Source organism: Dermacentor silvarum, chromosome 5 (genome assembly GCF_013339745.2).
Source record: "Dermacentor silvarum isolate Dsil-2018 chromosome 5, BIME_Dsil_1.4, whole genome shotgun sequence".
NCBI lineage: Eukaryota > Metazoa > Arthropoda > Arachnida > Ixodida > Ixodidae > Dermacentor > Dermacentor silvarum.
The window spans coordinates 20,077,850-20,098,135 of NC_051158.1; the positions used below are offsets into that span (position 1 = coordinate 20,077,850).

General features: G+C 49.6%; 1 pseudogene; it reads right to left on the reverse strand.

Moving 5' to 3' along the window:
• Positions 1–17,622: 17,622 nt before the first annotated feature.
• On the reverse strand, positions 17,623–20,280 carry LOC119453003 (toll-like receptor Tollo; annotated as a pseudogene).
• Positions 20,281–20,286: the final 6 nt, after the last annotated feature.

Genomic DNA, 20,286 nt, shown 5'->3' on the forward strand with positions numbered 1-20,286 from the left:
ACAGCGAGAGTGGCGCTGCCCTGCCGCGGCGATTGTGTTTTTTTGGTGCGTTCGCTTTCGAGTGCGTTCGCCCCCTATTCGATTCCAGGCATGCGGCGGAGACCGGCGTCGTGAGAGCCGGTTGCGATGGTAGCGGCGTCCTTCGGAATCCGTCCGCTTAGTATGCCGTCGGTGTCGATGTGTTTTTCCGAGCGATGCCCTTGCGACGGGCTTTTACATCTCCGTTTGCCCGCCTTGTTTGTTAATTTCTTTGTTTTCGCTTCGAGGAGTTCGTCTGCCGAGAGGCGATCGTGCCCAAGCAAGTCGCATGCCATGCACCGACTGTTTCCCGCCAGTGGCCGCAATGTCGTTCCCTGATCGCGCTACTGCTGACGTCACGTGTGGCTATGTGTGCCGCGGTAGTCGCCACGCGCAGCTTTCCGAGCGTCAAGTAGGATGATGTGAAGGAGTACATTTGGTTCTCGCAAGTACGAAGCAGTCGAAGCTGCGTCCGAGTTTTAATAAATTGCATTCGCCGAAATTGGTTATACAAGTAGACAAATTGGCTCAGTCGGGAAGATGGTTCACTTATAAGGCGCTCAAACGTGTTCAATGCTTCAGAGCGCGTGTCTATGTTCTTGAAAAACTGATGACAGCATTCGCAGCGTTCACTCAATTGCCAATTATTCAATGGGCTATTTGTAGTTTATTTTTTCAAAAGCTTACAGTGCATGTATCCATGATGCCCATTTTCACGCGTCGGCCAACTGAAACGTTCGGAGCTTCGCACTGATTGGCTGTTTAGCAATAATTAGCTTTATTTCTTTATGCAAAAAGAGAGGGACGCATTTCTCTTATTATATATTTTGTCGGCTGAAGCCGCGCTCTTTCGCACTTGTTTGACTGGGAGATAAACCCGTTTGATCTAACCCGAAACGCAAGGCGACTTTATAGTTATAGGAGGAGTGTAACGGGACTTTAGACTCGTAAAATTAACCGGAATTTCGAGTTATCCGGGATTGAATTATCTGGCGTCAATTGCGGACGAGGGGATCGAACTAAGGTTCAGATTAATGCGACAACGAAGACTGCATGAAGATGCTTGGCGCACTCGTGCACTGCGAAGCAGCACCAGGAAATTTCCGTGGCTGGCGACGCAACTCTCAGAGGAAAGAAGTCACGCGGCCTCACAGTATGCCGAGAAGGAAGTCTTAACGCGCCAAGGCCGGTTCTCTATCCATATACGAAGCGCGCATGCAACAGGTAGCAGAAATGAATGAACATCGCCGTCAATCTGTCCAGCTTACACAGGTGATGCCCGGGCCGGCCTCTTGCATGCTGAACCAAGAGTATTACTCTTAGAACCAAGGGTAAACTCACTATTAGAGAATTTACTCTCTATTAACGCTTGTATAAGCACTCTATTACCCGCTCACGCGCACGTCTGCGGTAACCCGGTATACCGGAGACGCGCGTGAACAGCCGTGTTGGTGGCGCCATATTGTGGTGCAGAATCGAACCATAGAAGACACAGCTGTTAGCGCCATATTCTACTTGTAGCTGATACTGTAAAGAGTCGGCAGCAACATAATCGTTAACATGCAGCTCGTTTTCTTTCTTTTTTCTTCGACAAGAGCATTAATCTCATAATCAGAACTGGGTTTGGCACGTAACACCCCAGAAAGAAAAAAAGAAGAACATTAATGGTAACAAAGCATTTCTAACGCATTGTGGTTGGACAAAGTTATACAAGATGTCGCTACCAGCGTTGCCACTGTAAAGCCCCGCTACCTGCGGAGGGGCTTAATGCCACTGCAGTTAACGGCTCGGTAACCCAGTGTAAAGAGCATATGTCTCGCTCTTTTCTTACTCTTCGCCAGGCTCCCGACTTCCCCGGGCCAAGCTCACATGATTCCCGACCTCCTCCCATTTCTCTCCTGCCCTATCGACTCGCCCGCCGTGCGTTTCCGCCTTTACAACTCTATCTCGCGCACACGGCATCCTCATCCGACAAGCTCAGACGGGCTCTCTTCTTTCTCCCACACGTATACATCTCATTCGCGCATTCGCGGAAGAGCCACCTCCGCGATGTCACAGGTGTGGCGGTCATCCCAATGGCTCTCACATGCTGTGGTCCTGCCCTCCTCGCCCCCTCCCACAACATCCACCAACCTATCACGCGCCTGCGGCGCCTTAGATGATGCTGCTGCTGCTTTTATTGCGATAGCAATTATATGGACACTTCCACCGGATTTCTGCCGTCGGCGTCGCCGTCGCCGTGAGGTTCCGTATAGATAAAATCTTCGCCGCGCGCCGTATGCCCGAGCGGAAGCGTGCGGGGACGCACGCTGTCACGGAGAGCGAACGCACTTAATCTCCCACGCGCAAGCAAGGAAGCTAGGGTTCCTCGATGCGTGCGCCCCCCTCCGCCGCCGTGGAGGGTGGAGTCATTCTGTGAAAGGGTGAATGCCGCCTTTCGACCGGCGGCCGCCATTGCGCTCCCCACGCATCGTCGCGGCTGGTTGAGTGAGACACGTGTGCGGCGTCTTCTAGGGCAAAATGCCCGGGTGTTGCGTGCCACAGCGCACAAACCATTCGCGAAATATCTGGAAGATGTTCCGAAAGATCCGAAGAGGCGACTCCTGTGGCTGGTAAAGATCAGGCGCGACAAGTGGCAACCCACGGACCGTTCCTGTTTGTGCAGCGTATACGTTATTGCCTTTCTGTGTTTGGGGAGTTAAAGCTGTATGACACTGGCACTTTCGATCGCGATCGAGCCTTATCCGGATCGAATTTCTCGATCGTGATCAGCTCCCTTGCGCAAGCTGCAGAAGGCACCGTGTGTAATAGTTCATTTGCACGCTATTTCCCGTAGCGTTTGTCCGTCTTGTAGTCTTGATATCTGGCATGCAAACGTGCGTGTTTAACTCGTTCGTTTCTGGATAGCACAAAATGCGCTGTTCTTAAACGCTTGTTGTGCATGAGCTGCAAGTGCGTAAGGATCTGCGCCTACGTTGTGCGCTTTTAAATGCGAAGCATTTCTTGGCGAACTTCGGCGACTTTGAGCATATCTATCTATCTATCTATCTATCTATCTATCTATCTATCTATCTATCTATCTATCTATCTATCTATCTATCTATCTATCTATCTATCTATCTATCTATCTATCTATCTATCTATCTATCTATCTATCTATCTATCTATCTATCTATCTATCTATCTATCTATCTATCTATCTATCTATCTATCTATCTATCTATCTATCTATCTATCTATCTATCTATCTATCTATCTATCTATCTATCTATCTATCTATCTATCTATCTATCTATCTATCTATCTATCTATCTATCTATCTATCTATCTATCTATCTATCTATCTATCTAGCCGCCTAAGACTTTGTGCTCTCCTGGCCGTTTCGTTAATGGGATGTATACGAAAATTGGTATGCCACAACATGACTGCATGACGAACATAAATGACAGGTCATAACATGAAAATCAAAGCATGAATGTCATGAGCGGCATGATTTACGTGCCACGGTCTTGGTACTCTTGCGGACGTTTCGCTAACTTGATATATACCAAAATTGGTATGGCGAGACAACAATGTCTGACGACCATGGGTGACACGTTCTAAGAACATGAAAATCGTGACATGCATGTCGCGCCAGCTCGAAGCCGCGAGAATCAGTGGGAGTGGAAGCAAGGCATGCGCTGCAGTTAATTTGCAGTGAGTTGTAGCGCTTGTTCTTGAAAAAATTCTCAACCAAATAAACAATCTACGACATGAGAAATCGCTATGTATTTAATGCATTTTGTTTCCTCTATGTTGAGAAGCCGTGTGGCCGCTTTATTTTAAAGATATCGATGACCGGCCGCATTATAACAATTACCAGTTTACGCTATATTACTGCGGAAAACATGCTCAACAACGTTTCATAGTCAATGTCTGCATGAGAGCCATGATTTAATGCCACAAAAGCCATATGTAGAGCCCCAAATCATCTGACATGTATTCAACAATTTTTACCCAACAGGACGGTAAACGAAATAAAAAAAAATTCAGAATACCCTGCGTTGCAGCATGCAGTCCGTAAATAGGGTAGCTGATGAGTGTGTGTGTGTGTGTGTGTGTGTGTGTGTGTGTGTGTGTGTGTGTGTGTTTCGCACGTTTAACCAATACAGAGCCCAACAAGACGCTATCTTAAGGTGTCTACGCAGCTGGTTTGGATGGTAGCCTTCCTCTGCCAGCGAGACCGGCTGCAAATTCCGCTCTAAAAATAAAGATTACAGAACGTAAATCGGAGACCTTCACGCTGCCGATGCGAAAACTTTGTGTTCTCGTCATATCGTTAAAGTACCACACGTTTTACATAACGAACTCTACGTGCAGCTGCGCAAAGTACCGCTTGCTGCCTATCCTGGCTATAGGCTGCCTGCGGAGAGGGCATCGTAATGGCGGATGCCGTAGCAGACGACGCGGTTGTCTCCACCCTCCACGGCGGCGGAGGGGGGCGCACGCATCGAGGAACCCTAGGACCCGTTCTCCGGGATGCGGAAGCCGCGCCAAGGCGGCGGGCATCTGCTACGAGCCTGATATTATGGTTGCTATCAGCCAACATCACGATAACTTGGATATATTAACTACCACGTCACCGCAAGGTAATACCGCAGTGACTCACCGCACATGTAGAGAACGCGCTTGCCGGCTGTGAATACGGGTATTTTGTCTATATTGACTTCTAGCTCGCTTGGTCCGCGCTTACGCTGTTTGAGTAACGCATTCCGCGCGCTTACTTCATTTAGTTATGCGTGGAATGAGAAACGTGAACGTGCTGCAGAATAAAATAAGTGGGAGACGGCGATGATAGCCAGAAGAACGTGGCAGATATCATGCTAACACTTGTACATCCTATCGTTTCCTTTATTTCATTTCCTTTCTTTTATTTCATGATTTGTTTTACAAGACTGCCTCCCGCACTCTGCTCTTTCTTTATTAAGACGAAATCCTTAACTGGCTCTTGGGAAGCGGAATGTGTTCGTCGCGGGGCCGTAGTACCAAATGAAATACAAACCGCGTAACTCTCGCGTCTCGTTCACTTGGTATATATTCCAAGTATAGTGTGGAAAGGCACAAATTAGTGACTAAGATGACTGATGGGTCACGGCATTAGTAACTGACATACTTGCATTCACGTCGCGATTAACGACAACAATATCACGTGTGGTGCAAACCCGCGTTTTTCGGCCAGAAATCCATCTGATGGTGGGGTGTGACGATAAGAACGTGTTGAATGCCAATCTCGATCTGAACGTGTCGAACTTTTTCATATATCATGAAGAACTGAGAGCACAGGTAAAGGGTAATATAGTAATGATAATTTCTGGGGTTTACATCCAAAATCACATATGAGAGAACGCCGTATGGGAGGCTCCGGTAATTTCGACCCGCCTGGGTTCTTTAACGTGCACTATAATATCTATGTACTCGGGTGTTTTATGCATTTCGCCTCCATCGAAATGTAAGGCCAGGAATCGAACCCACGTCCTCGAGCTGAGCATTCCAACCTACCAAAGCCACTAAGCTACCACGGCGTGCACGAAAAGGGTACGCGAGAAATATACGCGGCAAAAAAACAAGACAAACCAAAATAATGAAACGCTAACAGTGCAGCATTGTGTACGTATGCTCATTTCATAATTACGAGCGGACGTCAGAAAACGAAAACGTGATGCTTTACGGATGCGCACTCGTCTTTCGCCTTCTTGTGTTGCAAGAGCGCAAACACTAAGCGAATTTTAACATGAAAGTAAGTTTAGAAATATTTATTGCGTATGCTCGCTGGTTTCGTACACAGCAAATATACTTCTGATAAATAACTATGTACTTGTATTTACGTATGAAAGGGGCAACTAATCACCAGAACATAAAATTTTCCTGTTTTAACTCATTGAAGGAAACTATCTAGGATATGTAGAATCAATAGCGATATTTGTAGGCATCAAGACAGTATTTTCAGACGACTTTCCACTCAATATAATGGAAGCACAAACATCGTCACGCGTCACGAATGGTTGTTAGTTTACGTAAACAATCACAAGTTAGCAATAACTATGATATCATGAGAAGTACATGTTGGTAATTTCAGAGAGGATTCACGTATTATTAAAACAGGCTATGCAGCAATAACTTTTGCATAACAAATGAGTAAATGGCTAGGCCGAGTAGTATCTATCATTCATTTCCCAATGTAGAAAATATATATTTGTTGACCTTGTTTTATGTTTGTTATCTATAGGATGAAATGGCTTTTCTTTCGAATGTCTGAATTTTGAAACAAGCTTCGCTCACGGATTAAGGTACATCATGCGCGAAGTTTGCATTGAAGAGGATAGCGTACAGCAAGAATTGTTCGTGTACCGCGCTATGCCCTGAAAGAAATAGGCCAACAATATTGCAGCGTTAGGGCTGTCTCTGCTCCTTCCCTGACACCTTCCCACTGCGCTCTGTTGTCGAGGCTAAACGTTCATCAATGCATACGACTCTAAACCACTACTGACCGTGAGTGAAAAGCGCGTAGTGGTGAGCGAAGCGGTCACTGCACGAGCGTATTTCACTTCGCGAGTAAGTTACTTTTTTCGTTACTCTTGCAAGCAAGGTGCTATTGCCCGCGTACCCATGCGAATACTGTTTTTCTTTTTACGTTCTTTCTCTGCGCGGGCTCATTTTAGGGCGTTTGTTTTCTACGCACGCACAGTTACCGCATTACCCGTTCCCGAACTCCAGCACCGGAGCTAGTCGCGCTGATGAGTTTTGACGCGTTAGATTTTGCATTCTCTTGCTGCCCAAGCACAAAGACAACGCTCAAAGATGGGGTAAGCTCCATGCAGCACCACCTGTTGAAGTTAAATAGACGTTAAGTGCTTTGCGTGGGAACTGAACGCAAGAAACTACAGCGCGTAGCAGACGACCCTCGCTTCCCGCGCGCTTCGCAAGCGCGAAAACCCCATGGGTCCGGAGCCGGCGCTTTTGGACATTCCCCTAATATTCTAGGTCACTCTACCGACGATGATCGCGTTACCCCGCGTTCGCGCCGAACGCGCCTGGTGTCCGTGACTGCAGCCTCTGGCAGCGGCTCAGACCAGAGAACTAGTGCTCCCGAAAGACTAGCGAAGCTGAAAGCAAGCGTCGCAGAAGAGAACATCCCGAGTTTAGATTGAGGGCAGCCGAGAGTTCGCGTAGGCGAAGAAATGAAGATCCGGAGGCTTGTGAACTTGGCCGGCGAATTCATCGCGATACTACGCAGAACATCGCGAAGAAATCCTGAGCGCCAGGAAACTCAGTGTGTGGTTTGCCACTACTTAACTGGGCTTCCTGGTGTTTGCGGTAGCAAAACCACGCATAATTGTTACAGCGAAATTGTATACATCTCGTTGGTTGGAAAATTTCGTGGCGTAAACAAAAACGCCAGGTTAACAATAGCAGGCAAACGGCATATATTGTTTTGCAATCAGGCATATATATATATATATATATATATATATATATATATATATATATATATATACTTAGTGACATCACCCACGCTTTCATATATAAAAGGGAGACCCATCTAGCAACTCAGTGAGTTCATTCTAAGACTGCCATGGGTAGACCACGGCAATTAAAGACACCAGAAGAACAGCGTGAATACAATGCTCGACCATGTGTGGTCGGTTTGATTCGCTGGACGCTCGCAGGGCGGGATGGCGGCCAATTTTCTTTAATTAAAGCAATGCTTTCATTGCCTACAGCCCGGGTTTGGCGTGGCTGCCGAGTCGACTCGTATATCGGCGGATGTATTAACGCGATAGCGTTACGGGCCCCGTGTCGCAGAAAAGCAGGCGTCAATGAGCGATAACTTCCCTATATATTAGGAATATGTATATGCCACGCCTTGCTATATGACATGCGGGTTATATTGCCACACCATTCTATCACTAAAGTTGTGCTCATACCTCGTCTCACATTCTTGACAAAATTATTCCTCGGACTTTCGAGAACGGCAGCCGACAAACCAATGTCACGAAATAAAACACCGACAGCGTACGCCTTTTATCTTAAATCTTCTCAGACTTTATTATTAAAAGTGCGAAGCAATAACAGAAGCCTGAAAATGATGCAATTTTTTTTGTGCGGTTCTGCACTACCTCCGGGATCGGCCCAGGAAAGAGGCCGCGTTTCCACCAGAAAGCTCGCCTTTGTGCGTAGCGTTTGCAGCCAGCGTTTCCCGGTAAACATTACGGTTACATAAGCTGCAGTCAGGGATCTTTGAATGCTATCGCGTTCCGCTCTTCAAGGCGAAGTGTCCTCCAGTGTTTTGTAGGTAGTACATATTGCCACCTGTCGGTAGTGGGTCGAGGGCAAGAGTCGAGGAAAGAACGAAGAAGACCTACTTGCTCGTGAGCCAGCCCCGACGGACGCGTTTTCCTGCTGTACGGTTTATTAGGCCCACGACATTATACAAAGGTGATATGCCGAATGCAAGTACCAGCAAATCGGCATGTGCTACGACGACGGACAAGCACGCTTCTGTTCCGCATAGTAGACACCGCATATCCACAAAGTGAATGATGATGAGCGGCCGAAGCATCATTCGGGCAAAACACCGGAAGCCGGAGCTTGGCGTACATCTACTATATATATATATTATCCACTAATTTGCTATCGCAATCGATGCTTCGCCTTTCGGGCGAAACTGCGACTTTTTCTTTTAATAGTCTGCTTTTCCTCGCAAAGACGAAGCCTCTACTCAGTAATAGGTTGATTCATAACTGGCGCCGACAGATTATACAGACAAGCTCGATTATTGAGACTATTCAAGGCACCTCTACTGGCCCATAAGTTTAATGACGACCTAATTTTCAGACACCTTTAAAGGCACGCCGTTCAATAATCCGGACTCCGCCTGCACGACTACGTGCTGAAATGGCGATATTTTGTCGCTGCAATCGCCGCGGCAAGGTGGTCGGCCATGACTGGAAAACCGAAACTAGCGAACCACGGCAAGCGAGTCCAGAGTTCCGCGGGTGCAGCATTTGTTCATTCACGTGGTGAAACGGTCCCGGCGACTTCAAGCTGTTTAAGCGGCGCCGACTCCACCCATGTCTGCGCCGAAGAGGTCAATTCATGTTGATGAAAAAACCCGCAGTCACTCAGCAACGGTAGCGCGGTCGACGTCCGGTTCGCGATTTTGTAGCGATGCATTCTACTCGATTCTATACGCCGTCCTTACCAGCCACCGCTCACGGCCGGCTTAAAGTCCCTAGATGTTTTTTTCTTTTTTTTTTTTTTTGCTTTCTTTAAGTAGCGACAACCTTTGAAGCACCACAGACGAATCTCATTGGCGGCGCTCATTCCGGTAGCCATGTTCTTCCTAACGCTGTTCCGCCGCAATCATTTGCACGCTGCTGCGAGCAGCGTAGATAGCAGCCACCGTTGACGGTCGCATGCTATCTAGGAAGATAATGGCGGCCGACGGAGTACATGTCGCTACTTAAAGGGATACGGACACGAAAGTTGGCGGGTGGTTTTTTGCGTCGGAACAAAAGTTGAACTGTTGAAAATGACGAATAGAACAAGCTGCTTTAAAAAAAAAAATTAACGAGCAACATCTTTTTTTTTTTTTCGATTTTCTGTTGCACCTTACCTCTAAGCGGCCGCCGGCAGAAGCTGAAATTTGTCGTCATAACATCCACCCGCGCGCGCGCGGCCAAGATCGGCCACAGCCGTCGCAGTGTTTCCGGGGGTGTCGGTCCCTTGAAGCGTTTAACCCCTTTCGGCGACCTTCGCACGTGGTCCGTCCGAAACATTATCCCCGTCGGCGCTCCACGCAGGTGCGGTGCGTCTTACATGAGCCTTCCCGCGGTCGTCGCTCGGTATTTTCGTCGCGGCGCAAGGAAATGCCCAGACATTGCTGTTATAACAGCATCGTCGGTCGTGACACGTCGTCGCACACGTTTCCCAGAGACGAGAAGGTGCGTAAACTTTGATTACCTGCCTATCAGCCATCACGCACAGCCTGGAGACCTCTAAAAATGACTTCATTTGCGTGGGCCACTTCGTCGACGATGATTATGTGACAAGCCCGGCTGTGCTGAAAATCCTCGGCATGCCGCTCAAAAGGCAACGCCTAAAGCCTGACGCTGTGCCATCGGTCTTCTCACGAAAACGCAAGCCAGAAATGATCAGCGGCGCGTTGGAAAAGAGGAGGCGAAAAGATGTCGGTGCTGTTTTCGTTCAATTGCAGCCTTCTTGAGCAGTGTAAGGGCGAGGCTGGGGCGAGATGCCCCAGGCTGGGCACGAAGGGAGTAATGTCTTTAAAAATGTTGGCAAAGCATAGTAATACCACGGCCGCTGAATAAAAAAAAAAAAAAAAAAAAAGGTGGTTTTCTTTTTCTTTTCTTTTCTTTTTTTTTTTTTTTTTTTTTTTTTTATCCAGCGGCCGTGGTCATACAATACAAGGCCAGCGAGCGCGACTCACGAATCAGATACACACACAGTTCTGCACAGGCAAAAACAGAAAAACTGGGCAGAACGCCAGACAGGTGCTGCCATCTGTCGGTCGGCTGGCGAAGTGGACGCGAGAGTCTCGGAGGTACTGATACTGTAGTGCCTAGAATATACTTATTCTAGGCACTATACTGATACCTCACAGCAGTTTCTCACGCCGACGGCATAACAGTCATCCACGCAGTGCTCAAGTACCCCGCAGCTGCCTCGCCTGCGTGCGCTCTTGAAAAAGGCAAGTTTACAGAGGAAATGACAAATCATTCTTGCACAAGTGTCTGGTGCAGAGCGAAACCTGACCGGCACTTCTACGGCCGCCTGCTCTTCTTCGTCGCTTGACGCGGAAGGCTCGTAACCGTAAGCGGTAATATTTCTTGCCAAGTTGGAATGGTCCTCGTCTTCAGACGTGTACTAATCGCTGGTAGAAGCACCAGAACTCGAATCCATGGTCGCGATGGCGGCATCGGCGCGCTTCGAATGACCGCGGCCGGCGTCTGGCTATCCGACGAGGGTGTCGGGACGGCACGCCTTCCAACTCCCGCGGGTCGGGCGGCGAGGCGCGCACTCACAAAAACGCCAAAAATAGGGCCATCGGCTCAAAAATGAGCTAAGTGACTACTTGTTTCGGTGTAATCACACACTGAGGATTCATTTTCAGCATTTTCGTAAAATTTTCAGATTTCGTGTCCGTATCCCTTTAAAAGAGACCAGGAAATCTAGGGACTTTATAGGCCGGCTGATACCACTGAGAACCCAGGTGGAACACCGCTCTTACCACTGACGAAGCGCAAAAAAAGTGGCACTGGAAAAGGCTCGCTGCGAAATCGCGGTCCTGTTATCTTACCAGGGGGTTGAAGATTCAGCGGATGCATTGATTGTACAGTCGCAATCTTTTTGGGGGTGAACATGGGAACACGTGGCCTTCTGAGCTCACAGCGCGGTTCAGCGGCGGCAACGAGAAGCATTGCTCATGCGCAGTGTGTCTGGCGTGCGCAAGTTCTCCCGCCGCGCGCATTGCGTCACGCAAGCAAGTGCGTGTCGTCTGCTGCGCGCGTACCGCAATAAGGTAGCCGTACGGTTCGGGATTGGTGACGATGTTGAACTTCTCATTATGCTCCCCACGATGCATCAATAAACTTGAAAATATATGTAATGTTTTGTGGGCGTTCTCAAGATCATTGTTGATCTGCAGCCAGACCACGCATGCTCATGACACTTGTGGGCGTATTTAAAAAGCGGCTTCCGTCTTTGAGGAGCGTATATATATTCTTGCACATTACCGCATCTGTCAGAGCAGCAACTGAATTTCAGCATGGCCCGCTCTCCCGAAGAAGAGAGGTGGAAAATCGTACAATATTCGCCCAAGGGATATTCACAGCGCTCCATCGGTGCTCTCGTGCACAGGCCGCTAAAGACCGTCAACAGGATTATTCAGGCATTCAGCAAGGAAGGCCGACTCTGTGATGCCCCACACAGGCGTCGACCAAAGGAAACGACGGAGGATGAAGGCGCGCTTATGGTAGCTGCTGTCGTCGAGAGCCCGTTACAGTCCGCGAGGCAAGTGCGGGAGCAGCTAGATGGGGACGCTTCCCTTGCTACGGACCGGCAACGTGTCCGAAGTGTTGGACTGCGAAATTCTGTAGCTGCACAAAAGCCAGTCGTCACTGCTTCGAACAAAAAGTCACGTCTCCAATTTGCCGAAGCACACGCCTCATGGATGGCAGATGAGTGGGGGCCGAGTGATCTTCTCGGATGAGTCGACTTTTACAACTCGCCAAGACCAAAGGATGCGAGTTTGGCGAACCAGAGGCACACGGTAAGAAACTTTTCTTAATGCACGTTTGATTTTGCGAAGGATGGTCAAAAATACGATTTCCATGCAGTTACGAGCCAGCCAATGTGCAGGGAGTCGCCGCGAGTGGCCGAAACTGCGTGAACGTGTGGGGCGCGGTGTCAAGGCATGGTCTCCGGCCTCTGCATCGCATAGAAGGTGCCCTTACATCGCAGCGATTCTGCACAGAAATTTTGGACGATGTGTTGCTGCCCTGCGCCCAAAGCGTCTTTACCGATGCCGACTTTATGTTTCAACATGACCTGGCGCCGGTTCACACGGCAAAAGTTGTCAAGGAACATATGGAAAATCGCAGAATCAGCGTGCTTTCCTGGCCGGCCAAAGGCGCTGACATGAACATCTGCGAAAATATATGGGGGTACATCAAAGCAGCCATGGTGCGAAAACCTGTCCGCCCGACGACTGGGGACGAGCTGTGGGCAGCCGTTCGACAAGAATGGGAGGACCTTCGAGCGCATCATGACTTTGTTCCAGCGCTGTACGCGTCACTGCCCTCTAGGATGGCAGCAGTCGTTTCCGCTAAGGGTTGTATGACAAAATTACTAACATCATCAAAGAGAAAATTATTCCTGCTTACTAATACTACTTCTAAGCGGATCAATCTTTTGTTGAACTTGCACCAAATAAAAGTTGGGATGTTTGTGTTCCCTTGCCTGTTCGTAGTACGATAAGACCACAGCAGAAGGAAAACTAAACAAAGTGAAAAGTTCGAGTAATTACAATAACGCCAAGCACAACGTTCTGAATTAAAAGCATCAAAATCATGGTTTCTATTGAGGGGGAAAAAACTGCTAGCAGACGACACACGCGCGCTACGATGACGTAATGCGCACGAAAGGAGCCCACCCTCCCCGAGCATGCCCGCAGATATTGTGGCTGCCGTCTGACGGCGCTGGTGATATAGAAAGCCACGCGCTCCCGTGTTCACCCTCAAAAAGATTGGGCGCGTTAAGTTAGCGCGCTCCGAACTCCAAAGGAGCACGCTCGAGTGCGCTCGAGTGCGACGCCTTCGGAGCTTAACTTAACGGCGATTTTCGCCGACTGCTTTCGGGCGCACGAACGCGCCGTCTGGCGAATGTTGTGTTGCTTCCGCGACCGCTATCGCATTGAGCGCGCTTTTTGAAGATGGCGCCGCCGATAAACACCATCCTGCAGTTCTTGATAGACGATGAAGAGCTAGAAGAACTTGACGCGCGGCGACGAACGAAGCAGCAGCGACTTATGTATGCGATGCAAGCTGTTCGTGCTGTTCTCAGAGGATACCCTAACAGGGGATTTATTTCTGCTCCGCGGTACGCTGACTGATGACTCATTGCCGATCGCAAGAGGACAGAAAGCCTTTATGATCCGAGGCATCCAGGATTATGTGATCAACCTTGTGCCCAGATACACCGACACACAATTCAATGAGCAGTGCCCCAACATCTTCCATGATAACATGAGAACCTGAAGAAGTCATACACATGAACGTAGCGACGAGAAGGCGCCAAACTGCGACTGTCCGATTACGTACCCTGAGCGTCTGGCAAGTAATGATCGGGCCGTCATTTTCGGTTCGTGATAAGCTCAAACCGCGCCAACACGCGAAGTTCCCGATCATGCCTTAGAGCAGACGCCCGGCTGCGCAGCGGCGGCAGGAACGAGTGGGCAAGGAGCACGGACTTGCATAAGTGGAAAGAGTCGGAAACACGTCATTTTTCCGGAAGCCGTAGCAGGCGCGCGCTCTCGTGCACCGTTTCCAGGGTGGAGCGCGTAGAGCGCGCTCCGTAATCACGCACCGGAAGTCGCTTTTTAGCCGTTAAGTTTAAAAGAGCGCGCTCTGCTGGCTAGAGCGCGCTCGAGCGCCTTAACTTAACGCGCCCATTGCGACTGTACCTTCCTCTATCTGTGGCGACATCACGTGGCGACAGCATGGCAATGATAGAGATACGGATTGACCAGATCGTAGACAAGCTTACCTGCGCGCAGCTACACGTTGACTAACTTTGGTTTATTTTAGCATGATCGCTTTCGGGGATACTTTCGCGACATTTTGCGTGACTAGCACCAGACACGTCGACGGACGCTAGCGTTCCTGGCACGAATGCCGCCGCAGCCACTGCTCGTAGACGCGTCTGACGCTAGTGACGCGAATTCCGCGAAAGTGAACCCATCCACGAAAATGGTCATCCTAGAATACGGCACACTTTTTAGCCATTCGTGGAATAATGTGACTTGCTTTCTGGCGAACTTGGATTGGATATTTTGGACTCTCGATCATTCGGACATTTAGGCGGTCACCATGGAGCCGGAATTATCGGTCAGTGTCGTAGAGATAGCGTTGGATTTATTAAGCCATTTGCGCTACGCCCTTCTGCAGACCACTGCGGCCACATACGTATTGCGCAGTCGCTAACTTTCGGCGCAAAATCGAGTTGTTTTTGTCGCCTACATACATGTCAGGATGGGGCAGGAGCCCTGGTACCCTGAATCTGGTCCCCTTCTCGTCTCGCTTAACCTTTGCGCACACTACATAGGGCCACGAGGTTTCTATGCTCGCACGATTATCGCACTATAATGGCATCAAGGAGATTACATCTTTCGGCAAGAATATTCGGTTGCGTTCATGTACTCGTTTCTATCTCCAGAGCGCTGCTCATCTGTACATTAATACGACGTGGTTGTATACCTGGACGTAAGGCCAGATATTCGTTGCAAAAAGGAAGCTCTTACTTGTCGCCAGTGATTCGTGAAGCGCAGTGCAAGAAGTGAGCAACAAGGTAACACACGGGCAGGTGATCAGCATGCGATCCCAAATATGTTTGAACTAAACAAAAGAAGTACCGTATTTAATCGCGTTCAGGTCAACTTTCTCCTTTTTTTCCCCGTTATCTACATATATTCGTGACGAAAGAGTCTCGCCATATAATCGTGAACGAAGGTAACCAAAGCACCTCGTTCCTCCGTCGCGCCCGTTGTAAAGCCTGTCTGGAGATTGTGCACGAGGAATAGAGATGCAAAGTTTCCGGAAATTTTGAGCAATCGGAAAAAAAACTGTTTTGTTTTTCACGTTTTTTCCGAAATTTTGGAAAAAATGGAAAAGAACAAATTTTCTTAGCATACGGTCAATAGTTATTGCGAAATGTCAAAAAGCCATAACTCTCATTATGTAAATAACAGAAGTGAAATGCTTTCTGCCTTTTCGCAAACGAATGCAGGGTTTAACAAATCGAAGACAAGCCAGAAGCATCACCGCGAACGCGTTCAGGGGCCGTATCTGAAAACGTTCCCCCTAGGCTAAATTTCTTTTTTCGCTTTCAGGCGTGCGCGCTGATTGGCTGGTGAGCAAAATTGAATGACGTCGGGCTCAACCACCCAATCAGCTCATCCAATTTTGCTAAAACAGCCAATCAGCGTACACATGAAAGCGAAAAAAGAAATTTCGCCTAGGGGAACCTTTCAGAACACGGCCCCAGTTCTCTGTGAACGGGCGCGGCTTAGAATTGTTACAGCAGTTAGAACAAAAGAACACTGAAATGCCTCTTCTGTGGCTATTTCGTTGTGGCTTCGACTATGGAAACATTGATAAAGAGGTCTCCCCGACCGTCAAGTGCATCCACACGTCGGAAATAGGCCGTACCACTGCCGAATCTGCTTCCACACGGCTTCATATGCGGACTTCCGCCACAGTTTGCACACGAGGGAAAGTCGAACAATAACGGGCACCCGAATGACGAAGCCACGCTGACGCATTGCGATGGCGACTGCCCTCGTTTGGTATCATGTGCGACGTTTCGCTTTCAACGCTGGATGTTGTCCAAGATTTATTGCTGTACGTTTTCCCCGCGGAAATTTGGCCAAATTTTCCAACTGCGTCAAAAAAAAAACGGGAAAAAAGTTTTTTTTTTTTTTTTCACACTTCGCATCTCTAACGAGGAATGCTGCATATGCAGCGACAGTACCGAGGACGACGTCGTCGTTGGGTGTGCCGAGGTGCCTGCGAAGCACCCGACGAGCATGCCGCTTGTGATAAGCGAGATTTAGTAGCCGAGCTTACGGTGCACAAAGGTGTATCATGGTCAATCCTTTTCTAAAAAGATATGGGCGATCAATATTCCAATTATTTTCTATTTGTCGGGGAGTTCAATATTAGGGGTCGACCTATATTCGTGTAGACCTGTTGTCGAGTAAATACGCTATATTCGAATTCTTCCCGTCCAGGACAAAGCGCGCATTCAGGTAATTGTCGCTGTACGACTTTAGAAAAGGTAGTATACATATTCTTGCCGATACGCGAGGAACCGCACGCTGCTTCCTTTTACAGGTTTCAGCAGTGGTAATGTTTCCTGTCTTTAAGGACTAAACGAGGTCCGAGTAAGAAGCAGCCGAGACAAATGTTGAACATTTCCAAGTGTTGAGACACTTTTCTTTATTGCCGTAGTTGTTCCTTCCAAAAGATTTCTTTGCTGTTCGCGTCACATCCATAGCAAACTTAGTACATTACCGTGTAGGCTTGCCTTGTGACTGTCAACTCTCGGAAACAAAGGAAGAAAATGAGAAGGCAGTTGCTAAAAATTTAGGCGATTCAAGTCACTGGTGAGTAAAATTCGTAGGAATACTTTTTTCAAGAGGTAGCGGGACTAAATTGATATCGAAGCCTTAAGACACCACGTGGATTACACACACTCCTGTACACTCACAATTAGAGATATCTACTTGCCTATGGGCTTTCGCAATGAACTTTTTTTTTTTAATTTCGAGGCGTCAATTACGGTTGAATCACTTTTTTTATGACATGAGACTTTCAAAGGGCCTCTATAGCAGTGCGTCTACTTTTCGAGCAAATCTGAAGTTCCTTGTAGCGGAGCGTCCAAGGACCGAGACCACCACTTGTATAGTGTCTAGGGTTCGCGATACATACACTGTAATGCAAATCGCGCTTAAATAAGTATAAATAAATAACGGCGGCACAAGGTTTCTCTGCGAGATTCAAATCACACCATTTTTCTTTAAAAAAAAAAAAGATCTGTGCAAGTTAAGCAGTCCTCCACAATATGTTGCAAACTGCATAGGAATGTACATCACAGTCCAATGCCTCCGTCCCACGAAGTGCTGGCGTGTTGTTTTGGCTCTTGGTAGTCACTGAGAGCAACGCAAGTACGACGCAGAGGAATTCATAAATTACGAATAAAAAAAATGGACATAAAGGGCTATATTACACTTCTATGTACAGTGAAACATCACCCAGAGGCACCAGTTCGTTTCAAAACGTTCTCACGTATACAACAAGCGACCGCTTAAAGGAGTTGGTACAATTTCTAGACGGATTGGTTAAAAAAGGAAGTCACGAGTTCGTTGGCAGCAGAGCAAGAGAAGGTGTTTTTACCTGCACAGCGCAAACTGGGGGAGACTTGACTTAGATGAAGGGGCCAAGCCCGTGCATATCCTGGCTGTAACATGTAATCCACGAGGCAGCCACCGCGCGCACACACACACACACCACACCACACACCTTGGCACTCGCACACTGTACACGGCGTCAGATGTGCACGCTGGCTACGTCGCTACGGTTGCCGGAGGAGGCGGCGGCGGCCACTTTGCGATGCCGCGTGTCTGGCATGGCATATCGCAGCTTGTCCCAGAACCTCTTCTCGCCCCAGCGCAGGAAGGTGCTGGACTTGAGCCACAGCCGAATGTCCGGGTCCAGCTCCTTGAAGGAGACCCGGCCGAGGAAGATGACCACCAGCCGGTGGCTGCAGCTGTGCAGCACCTCGTGGTGGGCCGACTTGAACTCGTAGCGGCACCACTCGCTCTTGAGGAAGTGCTCCGAGAGGATCACAATAGTCCGCCGGCTGCTCTCGACGGCCTCGCTGATGGCGTCGGTCAGGTAGCCGCCGGCCATGGGCAGGTCGCGGTAGTGAAGGCACAGTCGGTACGGCGGGCTGCCGCACTCGAGCTCGGGCGCCAGGATCTGCGCTACGAACGCCTCGTCCTTCTTGCTGTACGAGACGAAGGCGTCGAACAGCTTCTCTTCCTCGGCGGGCGCGCGCTGGAACACGCGCACGCCGTACTTGGTGTAGAACCACACGCTCATTTGGCGACGGTACACAAGGCTACGATCACCACGCACACCAGCAGGAGAAACACTACACCGACGACGACGAGCAGAGGGAGCAGGTCATGCAGGTGGCGCACCTGGCGCACCTGCGCCTCCGACGCATTGGTGCACGACGTGGCGTTCAGCTCCCACAGGGGCAGCACCGCCGTCTCGTTGTGCACGCAGTGGACGCTCAACAGGTCGCGCACCAGGTCGGCGCCGCGGGTCTGCAGGAAGTCTGCCAGCTCCTGCACGAAATGGCAGTCGCACGACCACGGGTTGTCGGAGAGGCGCACGTCGCTCAGCCGCGGCGGCAAGTTCGCCACAGCGATCTCGAGGATGTAGTTGTGGTCCAAGTGCAGCACCTCGAGAGATTTGAGCGGAAGGAAGGTGGCGTTGTTGATGCTCGTCAGCTGGTTGTACGAGAGGTAGAGCTCCTCAGCTCTCCGAGCCCATCGAATTCGTAGCCGTGCAGCGTGACCAGTCGGTTGCGGTCTAGCCGCAGCACTCGGAGCGTACGCAGGCCACTGAAGGTTCGGTTGTTGATGGTCTGCACGTTGCTGCTGTTGAGATAGAGCACTTTCATGTTCTTTCGACCGATGTAGGTATGGCTAGACAACGTCGGTATGTCATTGCCGTCCAGGTACAGCTCGGTGACGTCCATCGGGAGCTGCTTGGGAACCGCGCCGTGCGCCCTGGTGCTGCAGTCCACGATGTTGGTGTTCCAGCTCTGGTCGTAGTAACAGGTGCAGTTGTCTGGGCATACCATCTCACAGTCGCAAGCGTCGAAGTCGCAGCAGTGGCAGAGCGCGAAGCAGTGGTTGCGGTAGCGGCACAGGAACTCGGACGAGTGCGCCGCGACCAGCGCCAGGGTGGCTTTCCTGCGACTGAAACTCAGCTGGCACGCCACGTCCGCCAGGTCAATCACTCGCGGGTACTGCCTCGAATCGTCTAGATTGCCCAGGCGTTGGAGCCACTCCATGTGGCAATCGCAGAGATACGGGTTCCCGGCCACCATGAACTGCGGAAGCGGCCGACTGCTCGGAACCTCACTCAGCCTGAACATTGTCATGTCCAACGTCTCCAGCTGTTGTCCGTCAGGTCGACGCGTGTGAGGTTCTGTTTACCAAGAAAAGTGAAGGGCTGAATGCGCCGCAGGTGATTGCCCTTCAAGAAAACAATTTCTATGCCATTCGGCAGAGACGATGAGTCGAGGTCGGTGAGCCTGTTGTGCGACACGTCGAGCGTCCTCAGCTTCAAATGGACTCCAGCTCAAAGTAGTTCCCCAACGCCTCTACCTGATTGTCGTGGATGTCGAGCCACTGTAGTCCGATGGGAATAAGCGCGTAGTCGAACCATCGCACACGGTTGGCCGAGATGTTGAGCATGATGAGGTCGTGCAGGTTACTAAAAAGGCCATTAACGTCGTCCAAAAAAATTAGAATCCAAGCGCAAAGCGTGAAGGTCGGGGACGTCATCGAATGTGCCTTGTTCAATGGACTGAATTCCATTGCGAGCCAAGTTGAGAATCCGCAGGGACGGCAGCTCGTGGAAAGCGCCTTGGCTCAAGTTGCCGATGTGGTTCCCATCAGGTTGAGGCCGTATAGCTGATGCAGGCCTTGATAGGAAGCGTTCTGGATGTCCGCGATCATGTTTCGGCCACGTCGAGGGAGCGCAGCTGCTGCAGCGTCTGCACAACCGTGGCACAGACGACAGCCTGTTTCCGGCGAGGATGATCTCTTGCAGGATGGACACGTTGTGAAAGGCGTTTGGTGCCAGAGACTCGAGTCGGTTGTGGGCCACGTAGAGGCCGCCGAGAGACGA